We start from the raw sequence: 22,076 nt of genomic DNA, 5'->3' as shown, positions 1-22,076 counted from the left end.
ACAGGTCTTTGAAGCATTGCCGATGCAGACGGAGGGTCCAGGCCACCAGCTCCAACCGGGAGACTGGGTGGTTACTAGAAACTTCGCTCGCAAGCAGAATCTGGAGCCTCGTTTCACTGGACCTTTCCAGGTCCTCCTTGCCACGAGAACTGCTGTCCGTTTGGAAGGACGCAAGAACTGGGTGCATGCCACCCACACCAAAAAGGTACCTATACCTTTACCGGCGGACTCGTGGGTGAGGAAGGGCATTGCTTCATCTGAAACCGAAGGACTGCAGACCTTTGTACCTTTTAGCGACGCACAGCCTGTTGGAGAATCCTCAGTGCAGCAGAAAGACATTGTTGAACATTCGTCATCACACGACTCAAGATCTGAACAATCGACTGATCGACAGAACTCTGTTCCCTCATCGGATCCCTTGTTTGACGAACAGACACGTCCTGGAAAGAGGCGATACTTTTTGCGATCCAATCCTAAAGACTAATAAAGTTTTGTTTCTATCCTTTTGACATCTACGTTACCCCCTTTGCCACGATCAGTCTAAACACACGTACCATTGTGATTTTTGTAAATATTGAGTTTTTTCCACATGTGTTTTTGTTTCCACAGCTGAGAGACTTTTGTACATACTTGTATATAAAATACCTTACATCAAGGTGAACCGTAGGGCCGCGCGTGTACTTCCTTCTGGTTAGTAGGTCTTGACACTAGGTCAAAGACCGTCGGTTCCTAGGAACTCCTAGGGATTGACTATTGCTACACAGAACGAAGTGCGTCAAGAAACGTTGCGGACGGTTTTAGGGGATGGCGTTCTCAAAACTTGTGGACTTGGAAAAAGCTCAGGCGCAAAGATTCAAACTGCAACAAATTACCCGGACCAAATGCTTTATGTTTCAGGTGTTCCTTCTGTTTTTAATTGTTTCCTTGTTATTGGCGGGTGGGGTGTATTACATGATGTCGTACTTTTTACCTTCTGCCATACCTACTCCTACTTCTGAACCTAAACCTACTTCCACTATATCCCCTCATTCCTTCCATATCTTACCCGAACACGAACAGGCTAGACGTGCAGAATTCAGAATTAATTCCTTTATTCAGCTCCTTCATCAGCACCAGTTAGTGGTTAACACTACTAATTGTTGGGTGTGTGGGTTAATGCCACATACCACGGATAAGGGAATTCCGTATCTGGTCCTTCCTTATAGTTCCCAGGGTTCAGCTCGAGCATTTCAAACAATGTTTCGAAGTGCACTAGATTCCTACCCCAATCGAGAGCCACGTTCTTCCCACTCCGGTCCTGGCTCGTACCACAAGCCTTTGGCTATAGCGATAGAGGATTTAGATAGGGATATCTATGAACCGTCGCTCATCCCAGAGGAAGAGGTACAAGCCTATAGGGTCCTGAGTAAGGTTGAGTATAGTGTGCTCGTGAGTGAAAAACAGCTTAGAAGCTCGCCCCCGATATGGGTCATACCCCACCTTGGTAATTTTTGTTTATTGGGTCGTGGCCGAAGATCGAGAGCTCGTCTTGGAGAGAGTGCTTGCTCCGAGATTTATATTCTGCCGATGCTCTCTTCCCCTGTGTTTCTGGCTGCCAAGGGTACATACTTTGTCTGCCATGATCGTGCATATACATGGTTGCCCTCTGACTTTGTGGGCTCATGTTATATTGCAAATCTGTTGCCTCCGACGTTCACTGTTGATGCAGATTATCACAAGACTAGAGTTGTGAGAGGCGTGATTAGCGAAGAGGACACTGCCGGTCAAGAGGCAGGAGACTTCTTTAAGGGTTTCCTTCCATTTTGGGGACCTATGGTTAATAGTAGGAACCTGAGACAATTGACTTGAGTGGTGGAATCGACAGCTAATATCACTGCCAGTGCCCTTGGTAATATCACCACAGAACTTCAGGCGGATAGGCTCATGACGTTACAAAACCGTATGGTTTTAGACGTTGTTCTAGCAGATCGAGGTGGAGTATGTAAGGTGATCGATTCGAGCTGCTGTATTTTCATTCCAGATAATGCTCCGACTGTTTATCAAGCCATCTCAAAGTTGCATAAGATCTCTGAGTCCATACACGTGGACGTAGGGGATTGGACGCTACTTGGGTGGTTTTAGGGCCTGATGTCGACGTGGGGTTGGAAGATTCTGATGATCATCGGAGTTGTTGCAGCGTTTCTGTTCACGTGTTGCCTTTGTGTGCAGTGTGGTCCTGCCTTATGTGGCCTCTGTGCTACGACGTGTATAAGACAGCCGCCTGTTACCAAAGCAGCTCAGTTGGATAGAATTATGTTGCAGCAACATCTAGACGGTCTGATGAATATCAAATATGATTCCGACTAGTGCTTGCCTACATGAGGGCAAAAGGAGCGTCTGAGGTTCCGTGACAATTGTAAGTGGGTTTTCGACTCGCACGAATATGGTCGAGTCTGGTATCTATGAACCGCAAATGACGAGTTTAGTGGGTGTACGCAGTTTCGCTGTGCTAACCTAAACCGTTCGTTTGTTTCGTGGGTTTCTTCATCCGAGCCCACGGGTTCCATCTTAGATACGGCATCCATTTTGTCTCTTGCCCTAAAGTAGCCAGCGAACGGACGTTGTCCGCTTCGCGACCCTGGGATTCCCAAGACTCTTGCGGAAGACACATGTTCCTTTGAAAGTGTCTTTATGATGAGGGGGATGATACTGTAAGGCAGATGGCCCCGCTCGAGGCTCATCTTGCCGTGCCGGTCTATTGTCTTAGCCGTGCATCTCATTAGGCGCGTCCCTTTGATGCCTGTAGCTGGTGTTTCCCGAGACCACCCCTTTTACACCCTTTCCAATCTCCCCACTGTCCTGTCTTCCTCTGCACCTGTCCTTGTTCCTTCTTCGATCTGTTTATTGCTGATTGGAATGTACTAATGGTGGGAAGATGGGTTTTTACAGTTGGGAACCACCAAATGTTTCTGTACTTATGTTCCGGACCCTGAATACATCAAAGCGACCCCTCTCGGGGATAATGTTGGGAACCAAGTTGTAAACCTTTGTGTACCATGTTAACCTATGAGAGAAATGTGTATAAAAGGAGCGACCCACAGTAGCAATTCGAATCAGATCCCGCGAACCTACATGCTGTGTACTTCACGTGACTTCTGTGTTCCCTGCAGTAAATAAACCTCGAATCTTTGACGCCGAAGGAAGTGTCCCGTGTCTCTGTCATTTGTACGCCGGAACAGGTTACCCACGAAGGTTTCAGGTGTTGTCCCCTGGCACCGCTGGGTCCTAGAAAAACCCAGTCCTTCAGTCAACAGCCCTGTAATCTTGGAAATTCATAATTACATAATCGCCATCCACAATTTTTGGTTCATGGCCCACCCACCCCACCCTTCTAACAAACAGAATTTTGCTCTGGATAGTCCTTGGCAGAGGTCTGTAAGTGTTCAACCAATGTATTGCCTTGTTCTTAAGTTCCACAAAAGATTCACTTCTGTTGTGGGCCAACTTAGGGACCCCTGTAAGAACAACCACGTACGGGACACTTTCTGGAGGTAGATCGATGCGTGGAAGGTCCAAGGGGGGATGATTGGCCCGGAGTCGAATTGTGGGGGCTTTGCTCGGTGATTGTAATTTTGCCGGTTTGGAGTTCAAGACTTTTCCCACAGCTGTAGGCCCAGAATTACAGGGGCATAAGTTGGGCCGTTGTTCGATGGACACAGGAGGATGATTATTTGAAGAAGCAGGTATTGATTTATGTTGGATCTGCGGGACATCCACTACAGCTATCGTGGCTCAAGTTTGGATTTGAGTAGCGGAAATTGCCTTTACCATATCCACATTTTTCCAGAGTAGGTCCTCCATTTTCGTCAACCTTTTTTCAATAAACTTTAGTCTTTGTTCCAAAGGCTGAATGAGAGGAGTTAAGACCATACTTAGTTTTCCTACCAATAGATCAATACTGGATGGACTTATGGGAGCAGAGCAAATACTCGCCTCACATAGGTTGACCAAGGGAGCCTCAGGTATACTAAGCTCGTTTAATTCTACAATTGGCGGTTCCATTAAATTATTGTGTTTTGCCTGTTTAGGTTTTCGCCCTTGTGGCTGAGCACCAGTCCGCTTCCTTTTAGGGATTGCGCTTTCTTTACAACTGCCCGAGTCAGACGGGATTTTACTAGATTCTGAGTGGATGGTCGCCTTATGGACAACCTGCCCAGCTAGAGGCTGCTTGCTCGCATCCGCTAGTCCTGGTGTATTATTTGGGCAAGAATGTACGCTTACGGGATGACCGTCATCTACAGAGTTTTGCGAAGGACTCCCGGGAGAATGAGCTTGAGCTACTAATTCCAGAGATGATCTCCTAAAAAAACGGGTCTTGAGACAGTCGGCGTTCCGTCATAGCTATTTATTTTTCCAGTACTGAAGAGGCCCTCAAAATAAATTGGTCCAGGGTCCCTGTTACATGCCCTGAAGGTGTAGGATTCAATCTCCTTCATGCTGCCATGATCGCACAATGTTAGAACAGTATATTCTCAGTACTCACAGTTTCTAGAGACGTCAGAGGGGTCAGAGGGATGGCCCGGTCCGGTCTCCGACGGCTTTGGACGGCCGTAGACGGCCCGCCCTTTGCCCGGACTTAGCCCGGCATCGCCCACGCGCCTCCAGGCACGCGGATCAGCTGCGGCGGCTCCTGCTGCAAAGCACCCTGGGATTCAGAGTCCCCCCCTCTCAGCGGCCGCGCCAAGGTAGAGAAGGCTGCGGCGGCGGGGGGAGACACGGGCCAAGTGTGGGAAATTAGCCAGGAAAAGCACTGGTCAGCAGGGCAGAAACAGCAACGTTCGGTGGCAGAAATGAGTAAACCCGCTCCCCCGAGGCGGGCCTCTGTTTTAAAGCGCCTCCAGGTGCGCGGATCAGCTGTGGCGGCTCCTGCCGCAAAGCGCCCTGGGATTCAGAGATCCCCCTCTCAGCGGCTGTGTCAAGGTAGAGAAGGCTGCGGCGGCGGGAGGAGACACGGGCCAAGTGTGGGAAATTAGCCAGGGAAAGCACAGGTCAGCACGGCAGCAACAGCAACGTTCAGTGGCAGAAACCTTAGTTGAATGAAGAGTTGAGCTCTTTCAATTCTAAATGAGTTACAGCATATCAAAGTTAATAAGACTGTTTCCGTTGTTGGCAAAGAAAGAGGAATTAACATGGCCTCTGGACATTATATAGGCAGAGGCAAGGACTGATTTGTGTATTGCTGAGAATGTCATGTCTATCAATCAGGATGTATAAAGCGTGGGATGGCTGTTCCAGGTCTTTGCTGTCATGTGGAAGAAGGAGCGTCCTCCACTTCTGCTTCAGTAGATGCGGGTAGTATGGGCAAGTTAAAGGGTGGCGCAGCATAGTCTTCACGACAGTTGGTGGAAGTTCAGGCAGTGGTTAATGTAGGCAGCTTCTTGGTTGTGTAGAGCCTTGTGTGCATGGGTCAGCAGCTCGAATTGTCATCTCTTCTGTACAGGGAGCCAGTGTAGTTTCCTGAGGTGGGGTGTGATGTGGGTTCATCAAGGAAGGTTGAGGATGAGTCTGACTGCTGAAATTTGTATGATCTGGAGTCTCTGTAGGAAGTGTGTAGCAATTCCTACTTCGAGGGCATTGCCGTAGTCCAGTCGTCTGGTGGTGAGGGCTTGTGTCACGGTGGTCTCGTGTGTGGGGGTAGGAATGTTGGGAAATGTTGTTCTTTTAAAAGTGTTTGAATTTTAATTGGCTGTTGTTAAAATATGTTAATAAATGTGAAGAAAGAGAAAGCATACTCTCCTCTCCACGTCCTTAATAGAATTGAAAATTCTTGACGTGTTAGCTAGAAATAATTGTAATCTCTTACTGTGCCTAGTTATAAACTGTGCTCAGGGTAATCTCTCACACAAATTTAAATAAGCATCCATAGTTTGTTTTTGTTTAATTTTGTTTTCATTTGAAGTAATATTGACTAACTGTAAAATCGGAGATGTTGATAAATATTGTTTGAGTGACTTATCTTGGAAACTTTTATAGTGTAACAAACGTTTTTTGTCCGTGTGAATGCTGCTCAGACTTGTTTTTCATTAGTTTTAGTCATGTTTTACTTTGATGTAAGCGTTTAATTTCAATTATTTATTTCCATATTTTTTTTTATTCATCTTCGGTGGTGTCCAAACCAAAACGATATCCTCAGCTCAACTCTGAAAATCTTCCACACAGGGTATTTTAAACCTTTCACACTTTATGAAATGTCCAAACCCTGCTTCTAATAATACGATGCCGGTGTACCTTGTAGACCTCAGCAAGGGCAGTTCATTTCGTAATGTATCAGGTGTAATTAATTATATTGCTTGTAAAGAGGCTCCAAAGATCTATTGCTTCTCACCATTTTAGCTCCGATGCTCCGATGCCTTTGTCCATCAGAAGAATGAACGGCATGTACTCCCTTTGTATGCAGTAGCAGATGAGGACTGGCTGCCAATTCCCATCTTCTCACAACTGCAAACAGCATTTAAAGTTGGCACATCACCTGTGGACGCCACTGGAGCTTGCCAAAACGTCGCTCACAGTCTCTGTAGCCAGTGTGAAGTGTATTTCCTACCAAATATCTCCCTGATAGGGTTGTTCGATGAAGCTTTATTTTAATTTTATTTATTTATTTATTTATTTAATGCAATTTGATATAGCGCAAACTTTACCCGAAGGTGTCAGAGCACTTTACAAAATAACCAGTTGAGATACATAAGGATTTAGGATTACATGAGTTACATAAAAGATACAAACAGAAAGAAATTGCAAATGTACAAGTTGTAAAGTCACACAAGGAAGAGATACAAATGGATAAACTCTAAGAATCACATAGGAATTAACCGGGGTGGCAGAGTGAGCTAAAGAATGATGGTGGATTAAACCCAGATCAGTTGATTGGGGGTGAGTGCTTGCAATGTTCAACACTCCATACATCATCCCCTTTGGTTTTGCTTTGTTCGCCCTAAGTTGGCAGGGTATGCCCAGATGTGGATCCCTTGCTCACTTTGCCACTTGATTCAAGCTAGCCTGGCTGATGACAGCTGATTAGCCAGAAATCGGTCCCAGGATGCTGGTTTCCGGTCCAGGGAAGACAAGGCTTGGCAGTTCGGGCTGGACTGTTCCTATGAGGTAGAGGGTCAGACTGATTTGCATATCCTGTCTTAACTGGGGTGGCGGAGTGAGCTAGAGAATGATGATGGATTAAACCCAGATCAGTTGACTGGGGGTAAGTGCTTGCAATGTTCACTACTCCGTCCATCATTCCCTTTGGTTTTGTAATCTAAATGATAACAACTGTTAACAGTGGGGTCTGCTTCTAATATGAGTGTGGCGTGTCGTGTGATTGGAATGGTGATGTGTGATCAGTCTTAAGCATTGATAATCTGGCAAGGGAGTCTCGTGAGCGTGGTGAGTAACATCACAGGGAAAGGGGTACCAGTGCGACCAAGTTAGTGCCAACTTTGCGGGCTCAGGGATCACCAGCCTGTCAGTGCTCACGGCGAGGCGTGGGACCCTCAGGTGTGTTGCTCCCAATTTCCCCTGCACTCTCCCATTGCTGTGTTTGGGTAGCCCACAATCAAGTGTGTAAACATGATCCCTTTTTTTCACTTCAAGGTTAGCTAGATAAGTTTCCCAACATTCGCCACCGGTCCTTGATTCCAGTTACATTCAAAGTGACATAAGGGTGTTCGCTTCCACACAAATCTATATCGGCAATGTAGCCAGCTAATGCTGGGGGTCCAGGAGGGCGGGCAACTTTGAGGTTGATGAACCTGTGAAGGTGTTTGTCGCCTTTGGCCGCGGGCGAAGTCCCAACAGGCAGGATTTGGCAACTGTGTTAGTAACCTCGTGCCAGACCATTTGTAGCATCAGGCATTCTCATATCATGTGGTAGAAACTAGCGTTCACCAATTTTAAACAGGGCACTCAGGGGTCAGGGTTGGGAACATGCGTTTAATGAGCTGAGGGGAGAGGTAAGCATGATGCAGATATTTAAACTGCATACATTGGAATCTCAGATTGTGAGATACTTCTTTTACCTGCTGAAGCACCCTGGACCAAGCCTTGGCCGATAATGGTTATGATAGGATGCCCTCTCATCTAGCATGTGCTCCAGCTGCGTAACCCAGTGGTGTAAAGTTGAGGAATGTGTTTAGGGTGGTGACAGTGTGACGCATGCTGTCCTGGATCTAAAGTGCATGTAATGTGGGGGATAAAGGAGGTGAAGCTTCCTCTGGTGTGGAATGTCAGAAAATGACCAGCCCCGATACCATAAGTGTCCATATTGTGTTGAAAAGACATGAGAGTATCTTTGTGGTAGAGCTCCCTCAATTGTTTAACTCCAGTTTCCCTCTAGGAACCTGTGTCATGTTGTTGGGTCATCCTAATGACTCGCAGCAGGTTCCATATCTCTATGGATGGGGAGTAGGGAAAGTAGGGCCATCTGCCATGTACAAATCTATGCCACATATACGAGCCACAGTTATCTTGCGGGTCTCACACTGGAAACGAGTGTGTGGATCTGACAGCCACATATAAATGCTTGTGCTACAGAGGGTTTTGCGGTGAGCACTTTTATGGGGTACGCAGCCATCCATATCCAGGACATTGGCATTGTAGCTGCGCCGTGGCATAGTACTGCTCAAAAATTGGCCTGTCAAGTCCACCTTCAGTTAGGGGTTGTTGAGAGTGGTGAAAGCAACCCACATCTGTCCTCACTCCATATTCATTTGAGCAGGAGGCCATGCAGCTCACGAAAAAAGCTTTTGGGAAGCACTATCGGGAGTGCTGTAAAGAAGTAAAGCAAGTGGGATAGCATCAGCATCTTGGAGATCACCTCCCAATCCATTGGGGATAAGGAAAGTGATCGCCAAAAGAGAAAAGACCAGTGGTGGCTGCCACCATAGAAACCTGGTACGGTGCTTTGTGGGGAGGAAAGAGGTTGGGAAATAAAAATAAAAAATGAACAACACTTTCCTGAGCTCCGCTCCTGCTGCGGCCTCGTAGCTCCTGCTACTCTCCTCCCCCAGTAGTGGATGGGCCTGAAAGCACAGCCTCCCCACCCGATCCAGAAGCTGCTCTCATAGTATGAGAGCAGTGCCAGGATTGGGGTGAGTGGCCTTGTTTGCCACTCAGATAATGCAATGGAGCCTGTGGCATTTCTCCAACCCAGCTGTGCAACTCAGCTGGGTTGGAGAAATAAAAGTGCACATGTCTCTTTGGAGGCCAAGGACGGCCGGCCAAACAGACATGCACACTTATAAATGCCCACCATTCCTGCCTGTCATGGCCTGGCCCTGCCCCTCCCACATAAGCTGCGCAGACATTAATAATGCTTTATTATTGGTTTATTTATCATCTGCTGGCAATGCGGAACGCTCCTCCACCATTAAGGAGGAGCGGCCCGTGGAAGAGACTTATGGGTGGAGCCCACGACCATGACCACATTTCTTTCCATGATGTTCCTTTCTGAGTGCTTAATCTAAACACCCAGATACCACCACCAGAGACGAAGTCCCGGGGGGCAGCCCCGTACAATTCTGGGCATGGTGTCAGGGAAAACTGACATGAGTTAGGCCAGTTCATCTTCAGCCCTGAGATGTCTCCAAATTCGTTCTGTAAGAGTACATTAGGTCTGGTAGAAAGGCCTCCACTTTTTGAAGAAAAACGAGAGTATTATCTGCATACAGCAAGATGATGTGCTGTGCCTCCAGCTCCCAAAACCTCCACTGATGTGTGCATTGCCACAGTTGACTGGCCAGAGGCTCCATTGCAAGAGCAATAATCAGCAGGGAGAACGGGCACCCCTGTCTGGTGGACCTCGGGATTGCGAAACTGTTTGAAATCAGCTGACCTTTCTTGACCCACACCCTTGGGCGATTGTACAATGTGCAAATCCAACACAGATAGCCAGGTCCGAACCCCATGTATTTAAGGGTCAGTAGGAGGAAGTCTCAACTCAGGGTATAAAACGCCTTTTCAATGTCTAGTGGCACTGCCACCCGGCCATGGGCACCTTCTATGAGGTATAGTAGGTGACCGATATTAGTAAAAGTACTAAGTCTAGGCATGAATCCTGACTGGTCTTCATGTACAAGCGTGCTGATAATTGGGAGCAGATGGTTTGCCAGCATTCGGCTTAAGATTTTATAATCTAGGCTCAGAAGTGATAGAGGGCGATAGGTACAGACGCACAGGAAATCTCTGCCAGGTTTGGGTAAGACTACAATCAGGCCTTCTCAGAGTGAGTCCAAAAGATGCCCAGTTGTTTTGGCCTCTTTACAGATCTTCAACAAGTATTGAGTAGTTTGAGAGGAAAAGGTGGAATAATGCTCGATCGGCAGCCCGTTTGTGCCTAGCGTTTTGTTCCGAGTAATTTGAAAGATAGCTGCATGTATGTCCTCCAACTGCAGAGGCTTCTGCAGTTCGGCCCACTGCAGCAGGTTCCGTTTGATCAGTGGCAATTCGTGTAAGAACTGCTGTGGGTGTCTCGGGGTGGGGAGTTTGACACCTTGGGCAGTCCCAGATTGTACTCTCGGAATGCGGCTTTGATGGCAGTCTGTGATGTGACTACTGCGCTGTTATCTAGTCTAATCGCCCCAATTGGGGTCCATAGCTGTTCTCCCTTTACCAGCCATGCCAGCAGTCTCTCAGAAAGATCCCCCTCGGCATGGAGTGTGGCTAGATACCGCTTGTAATCATGTTTTCCCAGGCACTCTTCTGAATTATTATGTTGCTTGAACACCTGCTGGTGTTGCTTGGCTGTTGCTGTTTGGTGAGCTACCCTTATTTCTAAAGGTGATTTCAAATACATTTTGGAAATAAGTGGTATAGAGTCTCAAATCCACAAGCAATTAAGCCATATGAAAGAAATGCCCCACACCTCCCTCCTTCATTAGAAAATCCAATCCCCCATCATGAAGATCAATCCCTATCATGTCCAAGAAACGTTCTTATTCCTCAATCCTCTATACTAGGAGAGTAGTTGCCATCAAGTTGGCTAATATGCAAATTGCCCATGTGTCAGCCAGTAAGCCATCAGGGCCCAGATCTATCACTGGACTGTGTTGCCCTTGCGTTATGCATGGTGTCGCGAGGTAAAGCAATCCCAAAGTCAGATTTACCAAGCAGCGCAATGCCACCTTGCATGGCCCTGTGTTGCTTGGAACGCAAGGTTGTGTAAATCACTGCCTCCCATTACTCTGCCCTGGGAAAGTGTTCCATGGGTGGCACCTTTTATTTTCCATTGCATCAAACCATGGATTTTGGTGCATTCTTAGATTTACCAAAACTGGTGCACCTGAGAATGTATCAAAATTGTATGGCTTCCCAATAGAGGAACACCAAGGAGTAGTGTCTTTATTTCTCGTTCCTTTTTCCTCTTTTTAAGTGTGCTGCTTTCTGCATTAGAAGGAAGAAAAATCCTCTAAGAACTATTTTTGTGCTGCAAGATGTCCAATCCTGCACAAAAAACAAACCTGCCTGCAACGTGGGCACTCATGTACCTTTTCGCAAGCGCGCATGCATTGGTGCTAGGATGCACTGATTGCGCCAGTGCAATGAGAGAGCAGGAATGCCCCATATCTTGATCGATACGGTGTAATCCTGCCCTCTCCATTTGATGCAGTGCAGCAAGTTGTCTTGCTGCATTGTGCTGTACCAAACTATGATACATCTGGTCCCAAGAGAATAAGGGGCATATTCATTAACAAATCACGCACCACGGTGCAGCAAGTCACCTTGCTGTGCTGTTCTGCATGATAGGGAAAGGGCAGGATTGTAATTAAAATTAACATTCTACACCACATTCCTGTCTTTTCTCTGCGCTGGTTCACGGTGCGTCAGGCCCGGACTGGCCATAGCGGGCATCGGGCAATCCCCCGGTGCGCCGCACGGGTGGGGGCCGGTTTTGGGCCCCTGGGGGCCGTTTTTATTACAGGGCCGTTTTTGCAGCATAGCTGCAAAATCGGCCCTGTAACAAAATCGGCCGAAAACCGGCCCCGGCAAAGTGCTAGGCCGGCTCCCCCCACTCCGAGTCGGGAGGGGGGCCGGCCGAGCCTTTGCCAGGGCAAGTTGTGGTTCCAACTCTGGCCCTGCGGTGCGCTGTCTAGCGCCAATGGCAGCACCCTTGCACCAAGGTGCAAGGGTGCATTGTAAGCAGGATTGTTTTTGCAGGAAGGGACAACTTCCTGCACGGAAACAATCCTAAGAGGCATTTTACAATTCCTACATGTGCTGCATAATGAAGCACACATAGAAATTGGAAATAATGAAGAGAAATAAAAGGTATTTCTCCTCATTGCGCCTCTGGTCGGGAGACATATAATTCTGATGCATTCCTAGGTCTAGCACGCAAGGTAAATCTTGAAATTCATCAGAATACAATGATGGATGTGTGGGAGCACCCACGCTCCACCCATGTAACGTCCTCACCTTGCAGTGTAAGGCAAGACAGCAACTTGCGCTGCCTTGCATTGCACTAGCTTTACCCAGCCACGCAGGATCACGCAGGGTGGCCTTGCATGAGTTGCTAAATCTCATTGTGGATTTTGCGCTGCCCTGTGACGTCTTGTGTGGCGCAAGGCGACGTAAAACCTATAATAAATATGCCCCTGTGTTCAAGTGCCACAAGTTTGGCATTGGAACCAAGACCAAGTGGCATGCTTATAGAAAATCCAGCAGAGGTTTCCAGATGCCATAAAAATATAAATGCTTCACCGTTACGTTAGTAATGGGGTGTTCCATGTCTAGTGTATATCAGAGTCTAGATGACACTCACTATTCAAGAGATTTGGGGGCTTATTTATGAGCCTGTGACGTAGTGCAGCACAGCAAGTCACCTATCTGTCTTGCACTGCGTGACATGGAAAGGGTAGGAATGCTCCGTATTTAAGACAATACAGCACATTCCTGTCCTTTCTCTTTTGCTGCCACACTTTTGGCAGCCTATTGCCAATGCAGGCACCCTCGCACCATGGTGCAAGGGTGCCTATGTAGCATGCAAGAGTGCTTTTGTGCAGGAAGGGGCACCTTCCTGCACAAAAATAATCCTGAGTGGCATATTCCAATTTCTATTTGTGCTGCAGAATGTGGCACTCATAGAAAGAGGAAGAAACTAGGAGAAATAGAGATATTTCTCCTCATTATGCCTCCCCAGCAAAGGTATAAGATTTTGTTGCAGCCCCAGGTTTATAATTTCTTGTAAATCTGGGGATGCGCCAAAATCCGTGGAATTTGCACTGGAAGACCCACACATCGCCCATGGAATGCTTTTCCAGGGCAGTGTAATGCGACAGTGATTTGTGCTGCATTGCATTACTCCAGATTTCTGAAGCCACTCAGAGCCACCCAAAGTCTAGTTTGCATTGGGTGAAAGATGTAGTGGTTCATTTTTAAAACATGTCTGACATAAGCTTGCAGCTACTACATCTCCATTTATCGAATGGGCCAGAAAGAAGCACTGGAGGAAAACTGCATTAAAATGGGTTGATTTATAGTGGGATAAAAAGAAGGAAGTTCTTGTTAAATTTCTATATCATTGCAGATAGTTAGAGTTCTATGAGCTGACATGTTGTAGCAGGCCTTAGGGAGTTTCATATCTTTTCTCAGCTATGCAACATCCATAAAGACCTCTCTATCACTGCCTTCTCCACATCTGACTGTTGCAGTGGATTCTGGACCCCTTTTTGATACATTTTGTTTCTTATTACTATTGTACTTCCATATGACTTAGCTCGTTGACACTCACTTGATCTTCCGATGGATCTTGTATTGGGCCACTGAGGAGATGGATATGCAAGATCTAATGTTCGATATGCAACGAGGATCAGGGATTGGATAACCGATTCACAAATTTGTAATTAAATTCATGTATATGAGTCTCAACACCAGACTAAAGAAATAAAGGATTATTACTGCCAGTCTGAGCCTTCTGAAGAGATTTAGCCGGACTAAAATCATGCAAACCAATAATTCTGATAAGGCAATACAAAACAACAACATTAGTACCTGATGATTGGAAATGTATCAATGCTGATCTCTACCTGTCAATAGTACATTATTTGGAATGCACAATCAACTTAAGGAGCCAAAACATGATAAAACCGAGTCTATGGTTTAGTTCAAATTAAATGTATCAAAGATATCCAAAAGGGAAATACATCATTATTAAACATTTAACATCTAAAGGGTGCAGAACAGTCAATTAGTTTGGGCTTGCCATAAAGTGAAAAAGGAGCTTTGGAACGTTCAGCAAGGCCATGAGCCATGACAGCTCATGGATAGTGTCCCATCGAAAAAAAGGCCAAGATTGGCCCACACAGCGTATGTGTCAGGGGAGCAAAGAGTAAGTAGAGTCCACAAAATATCCCAAAGGAAAGATGCAGGAAAATCAAAGAGCAGTCTCCGGGGTCTGTTAGACAGCCTCCGTAGATTCATTAAACCAATGCAAACAGTCCTACGGTGACCCCTTCATGGTCACCTCATTGTGTCAGAGCACTCAGTCCATTAGTCAGTTTTTATAAGATGATTGTCATACGGCATAAAGGAAGACACATGTTATAGAATGGGGTGGTACTGATCACGTAAGGTGTCAGATCACACGGTATAATCAAACTTCCAACAATGGTCCTTTAGCAACAGGAAGAACAACAAACAATTTAAGAGGGTCAAAGGGGATTTTAAAGACCAAACTCTGATACGACCCCTGCATATACTGAAAGACAAAAAGTATCAGAGGATCTAGAGTAACAAGGAAAAGAACGCCGGATATGCACCTACAAGGGACTCTATTACCATGCCATGTGTATAATATAGAGATATAGGTCACCCCTACATTAAACCCACCAAGTGGTCAGATAAGGATGCCCATCAGTCACCACACGGAACCGCCCTTCATCATTTGGGTTCCCTTTAAGACCACCATTGGTGTTATCTATTATCTTTCACATGGAGGGCTTAGATTGTTAAAAGACCCTCACATGATCAGACAGATTTTTCGTGGTCTTACTTCTCAATTAAGAGGATGTTGGAGTGTTAAAGGAGGGGGCTGATGTCGCAGTGCAAAAATTAGTGAAAAAACAAAGGAGAAAATGTGTATAATAAAATTGGATGAGGGGGTACTGAACGTAAACTTTATTCTGATGCTACCCTCTCTACCAATGTTAAAAAGTAGTCAGTGACAACCACAATATTCTTGGATCGTCTAGATGTATTCTAGGGTCAACATGCTTCAGCAATTTATGACGCAGATTGTCATTGCTTTCATCAGGACCACAATAAACTGATTGCTACTACGAACAAGTGATATTGAAACAAAAATTATGCTCAAAACCATAAATTTCAATAAATTTCAAAACCGATACACAGATCACCTGTATCCACTAAGTGTCCGCATCAGTTGCTTCACCTTTCCAAGTTATTAGGGGTTTCTGGGAATAGTGAAAACATGGAAATATTAAAATAGAAATCTTGTTAGTAAACACCGCGTTCTTATACTTGTATACATGTACTAGGTTCTGACTTGACAATCCTAGCAGTAAATGACATATGCTCAAGCACAACCATAGAAACATCTTATTGAGTGCTAATATCTCAACAGTGGATTGAATTGTCAAAATCGCCAAAGGAGATGACATCTTACCCCACTTGGAAGATGTATGGACCTCACCCCACCTGGCCACGGCTCAGGGTTAAGGGGAAGCACCGCTCTAAAAAAAGAGGCAAAAAACAGCAAGCTGAAAATGCTACTTTTTTCTCATATGTTCAGACAGAAAAAGATAAGCGCCAAGTACTGCTCTGTGCTGCTTCACTCAAAAGGGGGGATGTAACCCAGCACGTTTAAATTACAGTAAGAGTGAAGTTGTTAACCACGAACCAGCACACTCAAGATTAAGGCTACAATATTCGCCACGACTCTATATGCAAATTTGTCAGATGCGAACGAGACCTATGTATCAGTGTCCATCGTTTAAAACGATCGCAAATTACCGGCATCTATGCAGAAGGTACCCTACCTCTCCGTTGGTACTTCGTATAGGCGTCTGAGCCGATCGGGGAGGTACGTGAACTGGCTTCGGCTGCTGTATATGACGCATAGCGTCATTGGACAATAGTCAGTCACGTGGGTCCCATGTTGGTGCTACAACGTGTTTGATTGGCTAGATACACGGCCAATGAGAACGCTCGAAGAGCGTTACTTCGGAAAATGTAAACAAGCCGGTTTTTTTTTAAAAAAGGCATACAACTTTAAACCCCTCATTGTAATTAACAAGGAGCAACATATTTCGCTGTGTGTGTTCTAACACTGGATATACAGTGTCATGACTCCAGTTACAAAAACAGGGGGGCGTTATTGCATAATCGTGAAAAAAGTGCCCAGCATGTTGTTCCCTTTTAGATGTTACAGCTTATTAAATGTAAAAAGGTAACTCTAAAGTTATCCTATAGTAGAGGTTGGCTTTGTAGAAATAAAAACCAATTTGAGAGTTTTTCACTACTAGGACATGCAAAACATAAAAGTACAATTCCAATTTTTATTAAATACTTTGCTCCATGGCCTCTGGGCTGTCCAGGGCCTACCCTAGGAATGGCTTACATGCGTTAAAAAGGAAGGTTTGGACTTAACAAAAGGTTTATTGTACAAGGTGGACATGGCAGTTTGAACTGCACACACGGGTTGCAATCGCAGAGCTGAGAGATGTTTGCAGAGATACTTAAGTGGGTGGTACAATACGCTCTGCAGGCCATCTAGTAGCTTTTAATTTACAGGCCCTGGGTACATGTAGTACCACCTTACTAGGAATGTACAAGTAAATTAACCGCATCCGTGCGGCGCGAATTCCCCGCCCATGCTGACTCCGCCTTGCGCGGTCGGAGTCATGACGGAACGGTTCCGTCATCAGCACAGCTCAGCCGATGCTGATGACGGAACCGTTCTGTCATCAGCATCGAAGGGGTTAAATATGCCAATGGTGGATTACCCATTGTTACTATGTTTTAAGAGTGAGCACATGCACTTTAGCACTGGTTAGTAGATGTAAAGTGTGGAGAATCCTAAGGCCAACAAAAAATAGATCAGCAAAAATAAATGGAGGATGACAGAAACATTTGGGGAAGACCACACTAAGGCTGACAGTTCTAACAATGATTTATAGTTCATAAACCATAATGATGAGAATTCCAAAAGGCAAAAGTAATAGCAAGTTCTTTTATAAAAATAATCTTCACCAGTTGTAAGAATATTGTGGGAAATATGCGCTCTGTATATAAGGAAGACGATGAACCTCTATGGTAATAAAAACTAATCAATCACTTAGATGGCTGCCATTCGTAAAGTGCCATACAAATGCACCTCCAGAGACATTGCCAGTGTTTTAGCCTATTTGCAAGCATTCCTCCCATCAAATCAATACCTATTGTATTTTTAAAGTAATGTCCTAGTAGCCATGGGGATGACCAGAAATGGGTCCCTTGCTCTCTTTGCCACAAGAGACAAACCATACCTCCTTGAGGTATAAGGCTGAAACTGACCTTGTCTTGTTGTGTTCACTTCCTGATGGGGCCTCGTCTTGCAGTTCATGATGGACTGCTCCTATGAGGAACAGGGTCAGTACTGATTTGCATAAGACTGGCCTTTGTCTAGAGTGGCAAAATGTGCAAAATGATCATTTGGAATGTTACCTAGAATGATTACCAGTGGTTTAGACGATCAGCAAGCATTCTTCCTATCACCTTTAGTGTGTTTTCAGTTTTACCATTCTCAGCAGTTATGGAGTAGGTGGGTGAAACACGACACGTTTTTTCTCAGGAAGCTGCTATACTTTTAAAGGGGTAGGTACAACAATATTCACTGAGACTCCAAGAATTTGAATGGGTCAGAGCAGTGCCTTTCGGTAGTGCTACCATACCTTAAAGTAGGTCGTACCAACCAGTAGCGGCTCCTGGAGGCAGTGCTGCTGGTGGCGGGCGGGGGAGGGGCAGGGTGGGGGATAGTAAACGCCGGCATAAGCCGATCGGAGTTCGGTACAGAAATAAATAAATAAAACAAATTAAATTGCGTGCGGTGCAACACTCCCTCCTGGAGTCGCTACTGGTACCAACACTTATTAGCAGTGTTTGTTTCCTTGCAAAAGAACACTGTGGGACCTACTGCCATACTATGAAGCAGACATGACTAGCATGTCTTCGAAGCGTTGTTTGAAGTTTAATTGGGCACTAGTTGCATTTATTATCCTGACAGTATGGGCACTTCTTAGCAGAAAAGCTGCTGTTTGTATATTGGGACAGTTCACTTCTTTCCCAACTGTAATACCATGTTTTAATGGGTCAGTTTCTGAATGTGCAAGCAGAAGTACAATATTTTAGAAGTACTTTACTCACCCCCTTAGAAACGCTGCTGTAATTTGAACTGAAAACTACTGTCAATTTTTAAAAGGGGTGTTTCAAACGGACTGTACCAGAAATTCTCATCATGGCTGTTGCACAGAACCAGAACACCACAGGTGAGAAGATACATGGGTGATAGACCATTACCAAAACTTGACAGTTAGATTGTTGTTCTTTTAATGTTTCAGTACTTCAGTGGGGTATATGTTTCTAATCTTGAGAGAGTCTAGTACTGGAATGGACATAAAGTATGGACTCGACTTGTCTCCTCATAAACAGATATAGTCCCTAATAGTGCAGTTTACCCAGGTCAGCCTCAGTGCATGTTTTCTCTCACACTGTACTGCCATTGAAGAGGCAACAACAACACAAGTTTCTCTCTCAAATAAAGGCAAGTTACAGCACAGGTGGCAGCAATGCAAGCCTTTCTCACACAGAGAACAGTAACAGCACAGGCAGTGGGAGTGGAGATGTATTTCATAAGGATAACAAGCATTGGCAAATCCTATAGGTCATGCTATGAGCTATTGGCTTTGGCGATCAAGTGGGAGTGGCTAACAGGTTGATCAAAAAAGCGATATGAAGTAGCCAGTGCTGGCTGCTTCATAGCACTTTTTTTCTACCGTCTGGAGTGTGGGAGAGGAAACAGGGATGGGAAAACAGGTGGGAGGGAAGATGGAACAGGGACAGAAGGGCAGGTGGGAGGGGAGAAGAAACGGGGATGGGTGGGGGATAATTAAATAAAGAGCTATGATCCGAGCAAAGTTGATTGCGTCATGGCGCAGAATTAGTACCTGAATAACAGTGCTAGCAGCGGATGGCCAGCAGAGGGACACTAATCATACCTAATTCATCTGCACTTGGTCTGTGCACCACGGGAAGAAACGGAAGCGACACATGGCAAGTGCTGCCCAATGAGATGGCAGCGAAGGAGAGTGGCAATGATTCCAACCAATAGCAAGCAATTAATTTACTGAACGCAAGAGTCTCGCAAGCGAAAAAACGTGCCAGAGCATGCTCACTCAGGCGAAACTGAAAAAGGTGCAGCACAGGCATCCAAAGTGTGATCTTCTGTTACACATACAGTACAGGTACGGTATAGGGAGAAATAATGGTTTACCCGAACAAATCAGGCACATTACAGGCACCATTGAGTAAGCTTCCTCCTTGGTCGGCGTAAGCAGCTCTTGTTTTTCTGTTGATTTATTTATAGTTCTCTCGCACTTCAACCTGTACTTAAGCCTTTATAACTGCATCACAATAAACACCAGAATGCACAGAACAGGAATTGGATGAGTCATTTCGCCTACGGCGAGTCATCCTGAGAACTCTGTACCATTTCTAAGCTGTTGTGCAGATCTTGTTTCTTCACGTCATAGTCTTATGCTTTTTTATTTTATCATTAAAAATGATATTTTTTCTTTGTTAGTTTTTGATGCAGAGTTACTAATCCTCGAGGTGTGGCTGATACCTTACTAACAATGGGACCATTGTAGTAAGAAATTAGCTCAAAAAACTAAAAATAGATATAAAATCAAAAAATATAAAAACGTAGGATACGAACAAGGTATAAGCATCTGTAGACAAGGCATGTGTTGTAATGGTTAATTCTCCTCTCCTTTCTTCACATCAATGCTCTCTCTCTGTTCAGCCTGCATGGTTGAAGAATGATGTATGATGTCATGGAATGCTGGTGTGTGGACTGGTGGAGAGCGTCAGTTGGAGGATGAGAGGCTGAGCAGAGGGAGACTGCTCCTGGTGGGGCTATACACCTATACTTCTATCTTATTTACCATCTTACCTTCATCTTTCTACATCTACAACTGAAACTAATAAAGGAACTACTTGGAACTACCACTTGGTCTACAACTTGGATTATTTACTCAGAACAGCATGCAAGTCTAGAAATAAAAACATATAAAAACTCCCATCCACTTGGAAAGTACTGCCCAGTGTGCTGAGCTTAATTTGTAAAAGAATAAGTACTGGTTCTAAAGTTCTCTTCAGAGGCCTGAATGCCAAGGCTGTTGAATACCAAGGCTGCATAGTTTTGATTCCAAATCTTGCCTGTCATCCACCACCAGACACTCCTTGTCTCACTTTTTCTGGTTCTGTTTCATCCTTACTTTTTTGCCGCTGTTAATCCATCTTTCTCTTCCTCTTTCTTCCCTACTTATATGTTGTTCACTCATGTTCTAGATCATTGATGAGGAAATGTAGGTTCGGGTCCCCAAAGAAGAGTGCCTGTCTGTCCTACCCCCAACCATCAGCTCAAATTATGCACTAGCCGCGCTTCCGTGTGCCAAACTCCAGGGATGGTTCTCCGTCTTCACCCAGGACCGTTATTGACAACCACCATGTGGTAATGTTTCAGGACTGTAATAGCAAGACTGTCGGGGTGTGGTACATAGATGGATTTGCGCACTCCGCACCCAGTGTAGCATGCGTGGCACCTTTCTAAATAAAAGATTTCTTCCACTTGGGCTAGCGTCCTCAAGCATGGCCAAAGTACCAAGCAAATGCATCCCTGCAACAAATTACCACTCAACATAAATTGCTCTGTGACACAAACTGGTGATTATCAACTATTTCTGAGTGACAACTTATTTACACTACACCCCTTTTCCCTCTGTCAACAGGAAGTCAGCAGGTGCTCATGTGCACGGTCTCTCTTTGCAAGCAGAAACCCTTGACATGAAAAGTGATGTAATAAGGGTGTGTTTTTGTCAGTTCTGAGATTTTAATAGCATGCAGCCATTTTTAAAACTCAAGAGACTGTGTCAGTATTGTGTCGGCCATTCTATTCTGACCTGAGCATTTGTCTCAATCTGACTTTGATGACTGAGCTTTGCCCTGTTTTTTTTCTACCCAGTGTTAGAGCTTTAACTTTAACTTCGGGGCCAATAAAGCGATATCGGATGAGCTGAAGTTCACAAATATGCTGTTCCACAAATCAGTACAGTCAATGAATGTGAAGCACATTGGGCTTCCCAAGGAAGACAGAGAATGATGACATTCCTAAACCATAAACGTTTAATAAAGGTTAAAGGTTTACAAAAGGCAAAATCTCGTTAGTATCAGTTTATCAAATATGTATGCATTAAATAATATGTAGTACAAATGAAAGTCATGTAAAAAAAGGACAAACCAGTATGAGGTCGCCTAAAAGGGAAAGACAAAGGAAAGTCAGCTCTCTCATGAAGAGTGTACCCTAAATCTCTTACTCTGCACTAGGCTACATCAAAAAATGAGCTAACTCATAATACACTATGCACTAACTTAAATCACACATTCTAACATTTGTTACAACTAAACACAGTTCTCGTGAAACGATCAAATCAGGTTAAAGTGATATGATACAATTGCATGCTTGATAGCTTCTAAGGACTCTGACAACACAGCTTCTCTCTGCATTCTTCCAATTTTCATTATCAATCATAAGGTGAGAAAAGAAAGCATTTCTCATGGGAAAGAAAGCAACAGAATGTTGCATTTAAAAATTTGGACTCCAGTACCACCTAGAAATACAATGTTCGAATATCACGAAGCAAGATGGCAGCCATCGTTAGCCATTTTAAAATACCGTCATTCATTAGCTGTGGTCTATAAAGGTACAAATACACATGAATTCTCTTCTACAAATGACATTTGTGTCCCTGTCTGTTAATGTTGCATTACATTGC

Source organism: Lissotriton vulgaris, chromosome 5, assembly GCF_964263255.1.
Source record: "Lissotriton vulgaris chromosome 5, aLisVul1.2, whole genome shotgun sequence".
In the NCBI taxonomy this organism is placed as follows: Eukaryota; Metazoa; Chordata; class Amphibia; order Caudata; family Salamandridae; genus Lissotriton; species Lissotriton vulgaris.
The sequence above is the reverse complement of the archived record's forward strand: the minus strand, read 5'-3'. Positions refer to the sequence as shown.